This window comes from Hyaena hyaena, unplaced genomic scaffold (genome assembly GCF_003009895.1).
Source record: "Hyaena hyaena isolate Hyena2069 unplaced genomic scaffold, ASM300989v1 scaffold_401, whole genome shotgun sequence".
NCBI lineage: Eukaryota > Metazoa > Chordata > Mammalia > Carnivora > Hyaenidae > Hyaena > Hyaena hyaena.
The window spans coordinates 198,183-215,153 of record NW_024081030.1 but is presented as its reverse complement, the minus strand read 5'-3'; the positions used below and the strand labels follow the sequence as shown (position 1 = coordinate 215,153).

Genomic DNA, 16,971 nt, shown 5'->3' with positions numbered 1-16,971 from the left:
GGTTCTGACATGGCTCCATGTCTGCAAAACTTTTATGAAAGATCTTTACAAACTTATGAAGGATCCTTGGAGTTTGAGAGTTATTTGCACGATATATCACATGGCTCAGGAGCTAACATTCTCCTCCCCACCCCTAAGACTGCACTCAGCTTAGGTCTACGAGAGAATTCAGACAGCGAGTCTTACTAAGCCCAGCAAGACATCTTTGCAACAAGGCCATTAGCACTAGGACAGACAGCCTTTTCAGTCACAGTGGCTCACTCACCCTTGTATTTCTCACTCACTCATTCATGATTTATTTTGTCTTCATTCAGTCACTTACGTCCCCCACCCCTCCTTCTAACATCTACTTGTCCAGCCACAAACAAGAATTCATATTGGATTTATAGCAGGACTCAAGGCTGGTGAGTCATCTGCATCCCCTCTTCTTCATCCTTCTCTCAGATGGTCCTCACAGCCCAGAAGTTCAGGTGAAGAGACCATCAGGGTGGAGAGATGTCACTGTGCTGTTTGAGGGTCTTGTGTGATGACAGGGTGTTATTGGGAAGAAAGAGAGACCAGAAGCTGCCACAGTGACTGCTTCTCTTATCTCACTATCTGCTCTTCTGGTGTCCTGTCCCCTCTTTCTGTGTGATGAGAGTTTAGGAATTAGGCTCCTTGCTCAGTGAGATGGAAGGTGGTAGCTGGCCTCTGCAGAGGTGCTTGGGGGCTCAGATCTAAAGGGAAAGAGAGGGGCGCCTGGGTGGCTTAGTCGGTTGAGCGTCCGACTTTCGCTTAGGTCATGATCTCGCGGTTGGTGGGTTCGAGCCCCGCGTCGGGCTCTGTGCTGACTGCCAGCTCAGAGCCTGGAGCCTGTTTCAGTCTGTGACTCCCTCTCTCTGACCCTCCCCTGCTCACGCTGTCTCTGTCTCTCTCTCTCTCCTAGAAATAAATAAAAAAAAATAAAAAAAAAAAAAAAATAAAGGGAAAGAGAAACAAAGCTCCCTATGAGCTAAATCAAGGAAATGGTGATGCTTTTTTCTTCTTCATTTTCTACTAGAATTGCAGTGTTAAGCCAGTGGAATTTGCAGAGAGGCTAGGGGGAGTAAGGAGAAGAGGATTTTAAAATGTGGCATTAGGAACCAGACAGTAGACTAATCCTGGCCCCATCCCCTCCAGAAGATGCTCCTTCAGTTCCCTTAGGTTTGTCATTTACAAAAGCAAGAACAAAAAAAAGCCAAAAAAAACAAAAAACCAAGAATATGTGTTGTCCATCTGTTGTGACATCAGACAGGGTTGGAACTGAGCAGACAGGACAATGGCAACCACATCAGATAAGAGCATCTTAGAAAAATGCCCGAAGGTACCAAGGATCTCAGTTATAAACTCATTCACTCAACCCCCAACTCATCCAGTCAACAATTATCCACCTAGTACCCATTGTGTGTCATGCATTGTTCTAGGCACTGGGAATACAGCAGTGAGCAAAACACATGCCCTTGTGGAATTTGCTTTCTGGTGTGTGAAGTGAGCAGGTTGACATTCAGTATGCAAATGATGCTGAGCGCCATGGAGCAATACAAGAAGGGCAAGGGAGTCCCAAGTGTGGGAAAGGATTTATACAGCTATATAGGGTCAAGAGATTCTGAAAAGTAGGTATTTAACCAGAGGTCAGGAGGAAGTGGAAGGTCAAGCTATATGAATATTTGGGGGAAGAGTAGTCAAATGGAAGAATAAAGGCAAAAGCTCTGACATATGCTTGAGGAAGAGCACGAAGGTCAAGGTACCTGGAGTGAAATGAAAGTCAGAGGAGTTGAGGTCAGTGCAATAATTTGGGCCAGACTATGAAGGCCCTTGTGGGTTATTTGGAGAACTTTGGCTTTGAATCTGGGTGATATGGGTGGACATTTGAAGGTTTGGAGCCCAGAAATGTCATGCTCTAGCTCCTGTGATCAAAGATTGTTGAAAGTAGGCAGGGAGATAGTAATTCAGGTGACAGATGCTGGTGGCCAGGACCAAGGTCCACTTACTCATTTATTTCCCCATCCATTTCACTTTTTATTGTACCAATGTAACATGGCCTATGTCTGAGGCTTTTCATCACTTCATCCACTCCTTTGTCCCTCCATGATCTGTCCAGCTATTGTCACTACAAGTGAAGTCTTTACAAGTCTTTACTTGTCTTTAAAGTCTTTACCTGCCACACATAGAGCATTATGCTAGATGCTGGTTGATATGGGCATATTCTTCTGGGACTTGAGCCCTAGCCAGGGAGGCTAGATGCATCCATGGAAGATCACCAGTCAGTTAGAAACTCAAGTTGGCCCTGGCAGGCAAGGCCAGAAAGAATAGTGTCAACATTTCAGTATTCTGGGTATCCTGTGATCTGGGGGGTCCAAGTTCACTTCCAGGAGGAGGCCACATTTATCCTGAATCTTGTTGTGTGAGTCAGCAAATCAGCTTTTTTTTTTTTTCTGTTTATTATTTATCTTTGAAAGATAGAAAGACAGTGCAAGTAGGGGAGGGACAGAGAGAGAAGGATCCTGAAGCAGGCTCCAGGTCTAAGCCATTAGCACAGAGCCCTGCGTGGGGCTTGAACTCACAAACCTTGAGATTATGACCTGAGCTGAACTCGGACCCTTAACTGACTGAGCCACCCAGGTGCTCCAACAGCAAATCAGTTCTGAAGAATAGCAGGGAGTGTGCTTGAAGCTTGAACATAAAGGACGTACTGGGAAGTATAGGGTGGTAATGCCAAAAGTGGTGGGGTGGGTTGGAGACAGGGTCTGGAGAGTGATGAGAACCAGGCTAAGGAGTTCAGACTTGAGTTAAGAAATACTGGGGAGACGTAACAGGCTTTGAAGGAGGTATTATGGGAGCTATGTGTTAAGATACTGGAACTAACATCAGAGTGACACAGGTGGGCTGGAGGCTGGGACTCAGCAAGAAAACAACTACCTTGTGCAAGTCTTCTTAGCCTTATGACCCACAGGGTCCCTGAGGTTGGGAAGACTGTTGAGGTGGCCCCCAGATGCATGGTGGGCAGGGATGCAATGATGTGGAGGCTCTAATGACCAACACTAGCAGCAGGTGATGTGAGTGGCTGTTACTGGGACAAACTCCAGATGTCTCCTGCATCTGGAAGTCACCTTTGAGCAAAGAACAAAGAACAGCCTGAATTCTGGGCAGAGCAATCTGGGGAAGAGTTTGGGTCTGGCCTCTGCCCATGAATGACTCTTGCAGAGGCTTCTGGGGAAGGGATCATTGGATTATAGGAACATTAGGTTCTGAGTAGAAGCTCATGTAATCCACCCCTCTACTCTTACAGATTGGAAGCCCAGAAGGGGCATAATACCTTCAAGACCATGTAGAACACATGTGGCAAGAGAAAGTTCAAGCATCTTATTTGAACTCCTGTTGGAAGAATTGCTAGATTGAATTATACATTTATAGATCTCTTTCAGTGGAAAAGGAAATTCTAAGAAAAAGAAAATTGTTTTATTCATTTACTTCTCTATCATTCTCCATCATTTAGCTGGGGCCTGATGCAGAGCAGATGCTTGGCTCAACCCCATGACCACACTGTCTCCCCTCTTGACCCACAAAGAAGGTGTGAGAGTGGTCTCAGAGTGGGCCACATGTGGGTTCAGGAAGAGCTGCCTGCAGATGGGGGTAGAGCCTGGCTCTTGATCCCTCCTATACTCATCTGGCCTGGACTGTGACCATTTCTACCTCACTCATACTCAGAGCTCTTGGCAAAGGCTCACTGGGGCCCATGGGTGTGAGTGAGTAAAAGGGGCAGCTGCCATGAAATGACTGCTAAGAGGGTGGGGACACAGATGTGTGATGGGCCGAGTGTCCTGTGCCTAAGGCCAGTGCAAAGGACAAAGTCCCTGTCCAGCTGGAGATAGAGAGCATCTTGTAGGATCTTTCAGCTCCCACCTAGACACCTGGAATACATATTTGGGGCTAAAGTCCAGTGCTTGGTGTGGCCTGAGGGTAGGCCCCCCAGGGACCTCACTAGACCCACTTATTTGCTCATCTGTTGTCCCAATGAGCTGAAGGCCACTTCTTTAAGAGCACATCCTGTTCCCTCCCCACTGCATGAAGAAGTCTGTGACTTAATGGCAGACTTACAGATGGGATTGTCCTTTAACACACCTTCCTCCCCACATTCATGATCCTGGTGGGGAGGGCTGAACTGGAGACGGTTTTCTGAAGCGTCACGTGGGTTTGGGCCACAGCTCCTGCCAGCCCGGGCCCTGTGGTCTGTGTCAGTATTTGGTTCTTAAGCTCTTGGTCAACACATTCTGTTTGTCTTGTGCTGTGAAATTGGCAGAGGGATTTCCACACGGAAGAGAGTGATGAGTTATACTTGTGAGCAAACTGAACTTGGAGACCCAGGAAAATAAGTGCCCCCAAGTTCAGCATCCCTCAGTGAGGACCCTGGGGAAGGCAGTGGTTTTCGTCAGGGGTCAGGTCGTTACACTGTGTCTCCAAGGTAGCATCATGGACCAGAATGGACCAGCACAGCTTCACGGACCAGTATCATGAGAGGGAGGGAAGAAAGAACTCAGGTTCTAGTCTGGGTTCAGCCACAAATTTACTCTGTGATTTGGGCAAGTTACTTACCACCCCCGGGCCTTGGTTTCCCTTTGCATAAGCTGCAGGATTGGAAAAGACAATTCCCAAGGACCTGTCCTCCGATTATATTCCAGGTTTCTTGCTTACATTATGTTAACAGAAATTTTAGTTTGGCCCCAACTTTGAGATTTCTATCTTGGTCCAGGGCTCATTTCTCACTTTGCCTAAAATTCCACTGTTATAATTCATTCCTTTGGGTCTTTAAGAGACTCTTATTTCCATAGATAGTATTGCCTGGCAAAATCTCTCTTACTTTGATGATTTCATGGAGAGACCCAAAGCAGTGTCAACTCCATTATTTTTTTTCAGTCTTTACAACAACTATGCCAGGTTATCAGAGATATATTATTATCTCCAGTATAGCAGAAAAGAGGCCCAGACAGGTTAGTAATTTGACAAAGTTCACAAATTTAGTTACTGGCAAAGCTGAGAGGAGACTGTGGGTTTCTTGGCCACTGGTCTGTTTTTTCTGTGGCACCTTTTGGATTTGGCAAGGGGTCCTACGGGCTGTATGGGATGGGGGCTGTGGTTTTTATCATGTGGCAGTATATCAGGATAAGAGTATCAGCCCCACATACCGTGCTGTGTAAGGTGAAAGCATTCCCAGCTGGGCAGCCCTAGGCACAGTGCTAAGGGGCTGTGCTGGCCCCCACACCTGGACGTGCATAGGTTGGCCAGGGCAGAAAGCAGGTCCTTCGTGGCTCTCATACTGGATCCTGATCTCCTGTCTGTCAAAGACTATGTTAGCAGGCTGGTGGGTATCTAGCCAAACTTGGGTCTTCTTGTTTTCTCCTATCCCCCCAGCTTTACTGAGATATAATTGACATGTCATATTGTATAAGTTTAAGGTATACCGTGTAATGATTTGGTAAATGTATTTATTGTGAAATGATTACCCCAATAAGGTGAGTTAACACATCCACCACCTCACAGTTACCTTTTTTGTAAATGTGGTGAGAATGTTGAAGATCAGCTCTCCGCAACTTTCAAATATACAATATAGTATTTTGTTTTAATGTTTATTTATTTTGAGAAAAAGCATGAGAGCAGGGGAGGGGCAGAGAGAGAGAGGGAGAGAGAGGGAACCAAGCAGGCTCTGTGCTGATCAGTGTGGGGCTTGATCTCACGATCAAGTGAGAGCCTGATCTGAGCCCAAATCAAGAGCTGGATGCTTAACTGACTGAGCCACCTAGGCGCCCCAACAATATAGTATTGTTAGTTACAGGCACCTTCTATGTTGTATGCTAGATCCCTGGAACTTATCCGTCTGATATTTGCAACTTTTGACAGGTATCTCTTCATTTCCCCCAGCCCCTAGCCCCAGGGAACTGCCATGCTACTCTCTGTTTCTAAGAATTTAGCATTTTTAGATTCTATATATAAGTGAGGTCATAGAGTATTTGTCTTTCTCTGCCTGACTTATTTTACTTAGCATAATGCTCTCTGGATTCATCCACGTTGTTGCAAAAGGCAGGAGTTCCTTTTTTATGGTAGAATAATATCCCATTGCATATATATGTATATATATGTATACATATATAAAGAAAATATGTTATTTCCATGTCTCAGCTATTGTGAATAATGGTGTAAGGAATGTGGGCGGTGCAGATAGCTCTTTGAGATACTGATTTCATTTCCTTCAGATATATACCTAGAAGTGAGATTGCTGGATCACGGATCATGTAATAGTTTTTTGTCTGTTTTTTAATGTTTATTTATTCTTGAGAGAGACAGACAGACAGAGCATGAGCAGAGGAGGGGCAGAGAGAGGGAGACACAGAATCTGAAGCAGGCTCCAGGCTCTGAGCTGTCAGAACAGAGCCTGATGCAGGACTTGAACCCACAAACTGTGAAATCATGACCTGAGCTGGAGTCAGACGCTTAACTGACTAAGCCACTCGGGTACTCCTATAGTTTTAGTTTTAATATTTTGAGAAACTTTCATACTTTTTTCCACAGTGGAAAAAATTTACATTTACCAATTTACATTCCTACTGACAGAGTGTGAGAGCTCCCTTTTCTCCATGACCTCACCAATGCTTGTTCTCTCTTGTCTTTTTGATGCTGGCCATTCTGACAGGTGTGAGGTGATCTCATTGTGGTTGATTTACATTTCCCTGATGATGAGTGATGATAGGCACCTTGTATGTACATGTTGGTCCTTTTATGTCTTCTTTGAAAAAAATGCCTTTTGAAGCCTTTTGAACATTTAAAAATAGATTTTAAATTAAATTTTTGCAATTGAGTTGCATGAGCTCCTTGTATATTTTGAAAATTAACACCTTATCAAATATATAGTGTGCCAATATTATTTTACCATTCTACAGGTTACCTTTCCATTTAGTTGACAGTTTCTTTTGCAGGGCAGAAGGTTTTTAGTTTGATGTAGTCCCACTTGTTTATTTTTACTTCTGTTGCTTGTGTTTTCTTTTGCTGTTGTTAACTTTAATTCTCCACATTTATCTTGATCACAATGGCGGTAACCTTGTCAACAACCTTGTGAATTAAGGAGTTGTTTCTCATTCTTCTATCCATCAGGCAGATATGCTCTCCTCAGCTGGTCTGACTTAGGTTTGGAGCTTCCATTCTTCTTCTTTTTTTTTTAAATATAATTTATTGTCAAATTGGCTAACATACGGAGTATACAGTGTGCTCTTGGTTTTGGGGGCAGATTCCCATGTTTCTTTGCTTACATATAACACCCAGTGCTCATCCCAACAAGTGCCCTCCTCAATGCCCATCACCCATTTTCCCCTCTCCCCCCATCCCATCAACCCTCAGTTTGTTCTTTGTATTTAAGAGTCTATTTGCCTCCCTCCTGGAGCCTCCATTCTTCACATGGCAAGACAGGAAAGCACAGACTGCTAGGTGATCAGCCTTCTCAAGTGGGGTGTTGGCTTCTAGGCACATTTTCACAGAGTCCCAGGGAACACTAACTTTCTCTGTTTGCATGGTACTTTTGCACTGAAGGGATGCAGTTAGGGGCCTCTGCTTCTTTCTCACAGTCATCTCTTCAAATTCTGCCTTCCTCTTGGTTTGAGTGTTTGACTTACGGTGGTCGCTAATGGCAGACTTGCGAACATGTTTTATAACCACATTGCAAGAAGTGCAGCAGAGTTTTCCTCCTGTGTTGTGCAGCTCCCCTCCAAACTCAAACTCAGTGACTGGATCCAGGGGAGTCCCATACAAAGCAATCTTAACGGTTTTGAGCGGGTGGTGCTGTCACTCCAAACCTTTCTATTGTGACTTCGAATAAGGTTCCAATCCGTTTCCGGGTTTTTATCATCTTGGTACTTAGTAGTGAAGAGTCTCCAGGGCAAAACCAGGGACGCTGGAACTCCTGGAAGTTTTGCTTATTCAAACTTGGAGATGCCTTCAAATCAGTTTTTCTTTTTTTTTTTTTTTTAAAGTGGTCATGGGCAAGAGTCTCAACCATGAGAGACACTTGAATGCCAAGAACAAACCAAGGGCTGATGGGGGTGGGGGGGCAGGGAAGGGGGGTGATGGGCATGGAGGAGGGCACTTGTGGGGATGAGCACTGGGTGTTATATGGAAACCAACTTGACAATAAACTACTAAAAAAAAAGTGGTGATGGGCAAATAGTTTCTGGACCTGCACCATATTTTCCCTGTGGTGCTGAGGTGTCATACCTTTATGTAGGATTGGGGATGCCATTAGGGGAAGTGGACAAGACCTGGTGGGAAGAGAAAGCAGGAGGAAGAAGAAAAGGAGCAAGGGAGTTAGGGAGTTTGAGAGAGAGAGAGAGAGAGAGAGAGAGAGAGAATCTTAAGGAGATTCCATGATCAGCATGGAGCCTGATGTGGGGCTCGATCCCACAACCCTGGGATCATGACCTGAGCTAAACCAAGAGTTGGACGCTCAACTAACTGAGCCACCTAGGTACCCCTTTCATCAATGTCTTATAGTTGTCAGTATATATATTTTTCACCTCCCCAGTTAAATTTGTTCCCTAAGTATTTTATTCTTTTTGATGCTATGATAAATGAGATTTTTTTCTTTATTTCTTTTTTTAGGTAGTTTGTTATTAGTGTATCGACATGTAACTGTTTTTGTATGTCGATTTTGAATCCAGAAACTATACTGAATTCATTTATTAGTTCTAACAGGGTTTTTTTGGTGGATACTTTAGGGTTTTTAAAAAATATGTAACATCATGACATCTGCAAACAAAGCCAGTTTTACTTCTTTTAAAAATTTTTTTTAATGTTGTATTTATTTCTGAGAAAGAGAGACAACATGACCAGGAGAGGGTCAGAGAAAGAGGGAGACACAGAATCTGAAACAGGCTCCAGGCTCTGAGCTGGCTGTCAGCACAGAGCACAACACAGGGCTTGAACCCACAAACCGCAAGATCATGACCTGAGCCAAAATCAGATGCTTAACCAACTGAGCCACTCAGGTGCCTCTACTTCTTCCTTTCTGATTTGGATTCCTTTTATTTCCTTTTCTTCAGTAATTGCTCTGGCTAGGACTTTCAGTGAATGAAACACTTTCAGTGTTGAAAGTGGGCACCATTGTATTGTTTTTGACCTTAGAGGAAGAGATTTTAAACTTTCATCATTGAATATGATGTTAACTGTGAGTTTGTTACATCTGGTCTTTATTATGTTGGGGTATGATTTTTTTTGGGTACTCAATGTGTTGAACACTTTTTCTTTTTTCATGAAAAGATGCTGAATTTTGTCAGATGCCTTTTCTGCATCTATTGAGGGGATCATATAATTTTTAATCCTCCATTCTATTAATGTGGTGTAAAATATTTATTGATTTGTGTATGTTGAACCTTCCTTGCATCCCATGGATAAATCCCACTTGATCATTCTAACTGAATTCAACAGCACATTAAAACGTTCATATACCAGGTCATCTTAATTAACCTTTCTCATTTCAGAAGTTTTTTCATCGGCTTTTCCTGGACATGAGCTCTTCTTTTCGTTCTGCAGAAGGGGGCTTCGAGTAACCCTTTCAGTTGTTTCTGTCTGGTTCAAACCAACTCGATTTTTGCTCTGGGACAGGCGGGAGCTTCAGGGAAAGGAGTGTGTGGGCAAGAAGGTGCTCACCCCTCATAGAGCAGGCAGGAGCAATCCTCCCCACCCCCCAGCTCCCGAAACACACACCCTCATTCACTTTCTGCTTATGATTTAGGATGTGCTGTGTGCTCTGATGCTGACTCCCTCTTTCCCCCCTCCACTGTCATTAATCATATTTCTCCATTTGCTTTGGTCTATTTTGGGGGCTTGCTACTCAATTCTCTAAGTTTATCCAGGGTCAATATTACATTGTGTATACTACTTGAAAATAAGTCTTGTTATCTGGCAGGAAAAGTGCCCTAATTTATTTTTCTTTTTCAGGGATAATCGTGGTTATACAGCTCAGATTTAACTCATGAAGTTCTAGGAAAAAATCCTGTGGGAATTTGATTGGGATTACGTTGTATCTATATGTCAGTTTATGGTAAATTTACATTTTCCTATCTATCTATACATATATGAAATACCTATTCAATTATTTTGGCCTTATTTAATATCTTTTAGTAATATTTTATTTTTTTCATTGAAGAACTTGTACATTTTAAAATTCATTTTTATATACCTTAAATATTTTTGTTGCTTTTGTTAATGCTTCTTCTAAATTTCACTTTATGTTTGTGCCAGTGTCTAGGACTATACTTGATTTTTGTATATTCATTTCTATCCACCTTTCTAAGCCATATGAATTAAAATAGTTTATGAATAGATACCTTTGAATTTCCTATATTGGCAATGAGAGTGACTTGCTAGTTCATGCTGCATTTTAGAAAGAACTAGGGAAAGGCATCATGTCTGGGGAGACATAAAACCCTGGCGACTTGGCTTACCAAGTGGACTATAGGTCTGTGTCTGGTGGACCCAGTCCTGTGTAAGGTGTGTGACTGGGTGGGCACAGCAGAGGTCAGATGCACCCCCCACTCACTCCCTTGGCTGTGTGCACCGGCTCATGTAGCAGCCCTGTGGAAAATCATACCTACTGCAAATGTTGACGGTTTTGGTTCTTCCCATTCTCATAAATTCTTTCTTTCTATACTAGCTAAAATCCGTAGTACAATAATGAATAGAAGTTAGTGGGAGGTGGGCCTTTTTATTTTGTTTTTAGTCTCATAGGCAATGCTTTCAATATGTTGTTATTAAAAGTATATCGTTCCTGGTATATTTTTTTTCTGGACAGATGCCCTTTAATCAATTTAGGGAGGGTCTATTTCTTTACTAAAAGAATTTATTATAAATGGCTGTAGAATTTTACCAAGTTGGTTTTATTCATCTATTGAGATGATCATAAGATTTTTCTTTTTATCCTATTCATGCAGTGGGTTTCCTTAATCTATTCTCTAATGTTAAAACAGCCATGTATTTTTGGGCTAAACCCAACTTGGCCATAGTATATTACCCTTCTCATAATACAGCTGGACTTTTCACTTATATTCTGTTTAATATATTTTCATCTGTGTTCTTACAATGAATTGGCCTATGAATTTCCATTCTTGTGATTTTCTTAGTTTCGGTATCTTAGTTTATGTTATTATTATCTTAGCCTCATAAAATGAATTGAAGTGTGCTTTATTTTTTCTTGTTCTCTGAAAGAGTTTGGGTGAGTTTGTCTTTTTTTTTTTTTTTTATGTTTTATTTATTTCTAGGAGAGAGAGAGAGACAGCGTGAGCAGGGGAGGGTCAGAGAGAGAGGGAGTCACAGACTGAAACAGGCTCCAGGCTCCGAGCTGGCAGTCAGCACAGAGCCCGACGCGGGGCTCGAACCCACGAACCGCGAGATCATGACCTAAGCGAAAGTCGGACGCTTAACCGACTAAGCCACCCAGGCGCCCCTGTCTATTTTTTTTTTTAAAGATAGAAATTCATCTATGAATTTCTCTGTGCCTGGTGTTTTCCTTATGGAAAGATTTTAAACTACTGATTAACTTATTTGGTAGTTATAGATCTTTTTCTTCCTGAGCTGTTTTTGGCTAATTGTATTTTTCTAGAAATTCATCTAGAACAAGTAACTGATTTATTTAGCTTGTTTATGATTTCAAAGATATTGCAGAATATTCTTATCCATATAGTATTATCCATAATATTCTTTCATCTCTGCTGTGTTTGTAGTAATAAACTCCCTTTTATTGCTAATATTGATTGTTTATGTTTCTTTTATTTTTTTTCTGATCTCACCCCACTATTGATCTTTCCAAAGGTTTATCTAATCTAATTCGTATTTTCAGAAACTAGCCTTAACTCTGTTTATCCTTTTATTTGTGTGTACATTTTGCTTTGTGTCTTTGCTATATTTTGCTTAATGTTTGCTCCTATCTTAACTATTTTTCTTCTGCTAATTTCTTTGGAATTATTCTCTTTTCTCTAAAATTTCATATTGTTAGAAGTTAAAAGTCTAACTTTTATTTTTTCTTGTTTTCTAATTTAATGCTTCAATTTTTGCCTTTAATTTTACATACCTGTATACTAATTATTTTTTTAATAGTTTATTGTCAAGTTGGTTTCCATATAACACCCAGTGCTCATCCCCAGAAGTGCCCTCCTCCATGCCCATCACCCCCCTTCCTCTCTCTCCCCACCCCCACCAGCCCTCAGTTTGTTCTCAGCATTCAAGAGTCTCTCATGCTTTGCCTCCCTCCCTCTCCCCAACTATTTTTTCCCCTTCTTCTCCTCCTTGGTCCTCCATTAAGTTCCTCCTAATCCTCCTATACGTGCAAACATATGGTATCTGTCCTTCTCTGCCTGACTTATTTCGCTCAGCATAACACCCTCAAGGTCCATCCATGTTGCTACACATGGCCAGATTTCATTCTTTCTCATTGCCATGTAGTATTCCATTGTATATATAAACCACATCTTCTTGATCCGTTCGTCAGTTGATGGACCCTTAGGCTCTTTCCATGTTTTAGCTATTGTTGAGAGTGCTGCTATGAACATTGGGGTACATGTGTCCCTATGCATTAGCACTCCTGTATCCCTTGGGTAAATTCCTAGCAGTGCTATTACTGGGTCATAGGGGAGTTCTCTTGTTAATTTTTTGAGGTATCTCCACACTGTTTTCCAGAGAGGCTGTACCAGTTTACATTCCTACCAACAGTGTAGGAGGGGGCCCGTTTCTCTACATCCTCGCCAGCATGTAGAGTCCTCTGATTTGCTCATTCTAGCCACTCTGACCGGCATGAGGTGGTATCTCCGTATGGTTTTGATTTGTATTTCGCTGATGAGGAGGGATGCTGAGCATCATTTCATGTATCTGTTGGCCATCTGGATGTCCTCTTTGGAGAAATGTCTGTTCATATCTTCTGCCCAATTCTTCACTGGATTGTTTCTTCTTGGGGTGTGGAGTTTGGTGAGTTCCTTAGAGATTTTGCATACTAGCCCTTTATCTGATATGTCATTTGCAACTATCTTTTCCCATTCCGTCAGTTGCCTATTAGTTTTATGGATTGTTTCCTTTGCTGTGCAGAAGCTTTTAATCTTGATGAGGTCCCGATAGTTCATTTTTGTTCTTGATTCTCTTGCCTTTGGGGATGTGTCAAGTAAGAAATTGTTGTGGTTGAGGTCAAGGAGGTTGTTTCCTGCTTTCTCCTCTAGCGTTTTGATGGTTTCCTGTCTCACATTCAGGTCCTTTATCCATTTTGAATTTATTTTTGTGTATGGTGTCAGAAAATGATCTAGTTTCATTCTTCTGCATGCTGCTGTCCAGTTCTCCCAGCACCATCTGTTAAAGAGGCTGTCTTTTTTCCATTGGATATTCTTTCCTGCTTTGTCAAAGATTAGTTGGCTGTACATTTTTGGGTCCAATTCTGAATTCTGTATTCTATTCCATTGGTCTATGTGTCTGTTTTTGTGCCAGTACCATACTGTCTTTTTACATATGCATTTTTATAATTATTTGGATTTGTTTTCTAATTTCGGTTATAGTTTCTTTTTTGACCTCTAATTTGTATGTTTAAAATATCCAAGTATAGGGGAGTATATGTATTGGGGTAGAGATTGCAATCCATAGGATACCATTCATTTGAAATATGTGGAGGTTTGCTATGATCTAGTAGTCACTAGTCATTAAAAAAAAAAAAAGAATGATTCATGAATCCTTGAAAAGAATTATATATTCCTGATAAGCTGAATCAGTGTTCTGTTTATAAATACTAAATCTAATCTGTGTATTTCAAAGATCCTATATCGTTACTGATAATTTTTCTGCTTGAGCTATCTATTAATGACAAAATTGTGTTGTAATCTCCACCTGTGATTCTGGATTCGTCATTTTTCCTTGACATTTTTCAGTTTTTACTTTGTGTATTTTAAGATTATTGTTGTTATTATGTATATCCCCACTGTTATATCTACTTGATGGGCCAATCTTTATTTTTATGTAACAAATCTCTTCATTTCTATAATGGTTATTGTCTTGAAGTTTGTTTTGTATTGTATGAATACATTAGCACCAGAATTCTTTGGGTAAATATTTCTGTGGTATATCTTTTGGAGTTTTTTTAAAAAAATTAATGTTTATTTATTTTTGAGAGAGAGAGAGACAGAGCACAAGAAGGCAAGGGGCAGAGAGAGAGGGAGACAGAATTCGAAGCAGGCTCCAGGCTCTGAGCTGTCAGCACAGAGCCTGATGTGGGGCTTGAACCCACGAACCATGAGATCATGACCTGAGCCGAAGATGGATGCTTAACCGACTGAGCTACCCAAGTGCCCCTCTTTTGGAGTTTTTAACTTAAGCTGTTTTGGGTCTTTTTGTTTTAGGGATATTATAACCAGAACATAGCACACTTTCTCTCTTTTTCCTATACTTCTTTCTCTTTCTGTGTGTGTGTGTAATGTACACTTTATAATCTTTGGTTACAATTGGCTAATTTAATTCACCCCCCCTTACTGTGATTACTATTATTTATAATGCTTGCCACCCAAACTTCTTTTTTTCTTCTTTTTGATTGCTTTTTTTATTGCTCATTTATTTTTTCCCCTCTTAACTTATTTGAATGGTAATATTTATTTTTATCTTTATATATATTCTTATAGTTATACGTAGATATTATAGAATTTATTATAACCTAATAAGGTAACTCTAGATATTACAGCATTAATCATAACCTAATAAGGCTAAAGTTAATTTACATCTCTATTTTCTCCTTCTCAAATAAAAGAAACTCAGAACACTTTGACTTAACTTTAGTCATCCCCTTTTGAATTTGCATGCAATATTTTAGATTTATCTTGTTTTCCTTTACCCCATAAATGAGGTATAATTGTTTCTTACAGTCAAAGTTTGTTTGGATTTCCTCAAATAGTTACAAATAAGTTTGCTCATCATTCTTTCTTGTATCTCAAATCTTCCACCTGGCATTACATTTTTCCTACTCGAAGTCAATACTTCAGAAAATCCTTTGTGGGGGTCCCTGGGTGTCTCAGTCAGTTAAGTATTCCACGCTTGATTTAGGCTCAAGTTATGATCTCATGGTTCATGAGTTTGAGCTCACATCAGGCTCTGCACTAACAGTGCAGAGGCTGCTTGGGATTGATTCTCTCTCTCCCTCTCTCTCTGCCCCTCCCCTGCTCATTCCCTCTCTCTCTCTTTTTCTCAAAATTAATAAATAAGCATTAAAAAAAAAAGAATTTCCTTTGTGGGATTTTAACCTGCTTGAAAATGTCTTTATTTCACCTTTAGTCTTGAAAGAGAATTTTAGGATCATTATTCTCAGTAATCAGATATTTGCTCATTGTCAGCTGGCTTTCATCATTGCTCTTTAGTGGTCACCTGCTGATCTAATTTTTCTCTATCTCTGGGTCTCTCTCTTTCTTTCCTTTTCCCTCTTTGGAAGCTTTCAAGATCTTCTTTGTCTTTGGTGTTCTTAATCTTATGAATTTTCTATGGTGTGCATATGTTTTGTATTTTTCCTGCTTGAAATTCATTGGCATTCCTGGATTTGAAAGTAGTTTTGTCTCTCAAAATTTCTGAGAAAAATTTCAGCCACTATCTCTTTGAATATCACTTTTTCCCCTATTCTTTTTCTTCTCTCCCATTGGAAATCTGATTAAATCCTTGATCGACTACTCTTCATTCCTTAACTTTACTTCTCTCACGTTTTCTCTCCCTTTGTCTTTCTGGATTGTGTTTTGGATCATTTCGTTCTGTCTTTTACACTAATTCATCCTTGAGTTGTGATTAAGCTGTCCAATGAGTTTTTCATTTTAATTATAATATTTTTTAATTTATAGACGTTTCGTCTCAAATCTGGTTCTTTCTCAAATCTGCTTGGTCATATTTTACAGCCTTTTTCCTTGAAAATATTTCCACAGCTCTCTTTTATTTCTTGAAGCTAAACTCTCTAATTGAGTCCCTTCACTCCCCACGGATAGTGTAAACTCAGGTCACAAACCTATATGAGGGTTTATTGTGGTCGTTAATTCTTAGGAGAGATTTTACTTTCCTTTACTCAGTGGCAAAATTGGGACACAACTTGTCTTGCATCTTCTGTATAGAAGATTATTTCTCATTTACCCTTAACATTGAGCTTCTGGTCTTTTGGACCCTATTTGATCCTTTCCCTAGTCCCTAGGCTTTGTTCCTAGTTTTTCCTACCCCATACACATGTGAAACAGAAGCTTAAGGAATCCAGTAGCAGATGTTCTTAGGGCAAAAACTCCCTTCTGGTCTTGCTTATTTTCTCTGGTTCCTGTTTTTGCTTTCCTCCTGGCCTCTCCAGATTTCTTACCTTTTTGCCAGCAAATTCCTGTGTGATCTTTCTCTATAGGAAGGGGACACAGTTCTTACCTAAAAACCAGGGGCTAAAAAATAGTGGCATAGTATGGAGTTCCCTAAAGAGCATGTTGTCTTGACCTTCACTCAGCTTATTAGCGGTGTACCTTGGCAAAGTTTTGAATCTCTCTGGGTCTTCATTTCCATACCTTTAAAATGGAGATAATAGCAGTACTGATTAGTTTGGTTTTTTTTTTTTTTTAATTTTTTTTGATGTTTTATTTATTTCTAGGAGAGAGAGAGAGACAGCATGAGCAGGGGAGGGTCAGAGAGAGAGGGAGTCACAGACTGAAACAGGCTCCAGACTCTGAGCTGGCAGTCAGCACAGAGCCCGACGCGGGGCTCGAACCCACGAACCGTGAGATCATGACCTAAGCGAAAGTCGGACGCTTAACCGACTAAGCCACCCAGGCGCCTCTTTTTTTTTTTTTTTGAGAAATAAATAAATTTATTTATGTGAAGCACTTAGAAGAGTGCTTGGCACATAATTAAGTGCCCAATATTATCTTTCATTGAATTTAAGATGCCATAGAT

General features: G+C 40.8%; 1 pseudogene; it reads right to left on the bottom strand.

Annotated features, from left to right (window-relative positions):
• Positions 1-7,111: 7,111 nt before the first annotated feature.
• Positions 7,112-7,909, bottom strand: LOC120244993 (annotated as a pseudogene).
• Positions 7,910-16,971: the final 9,062 nt, after the last annotated feature.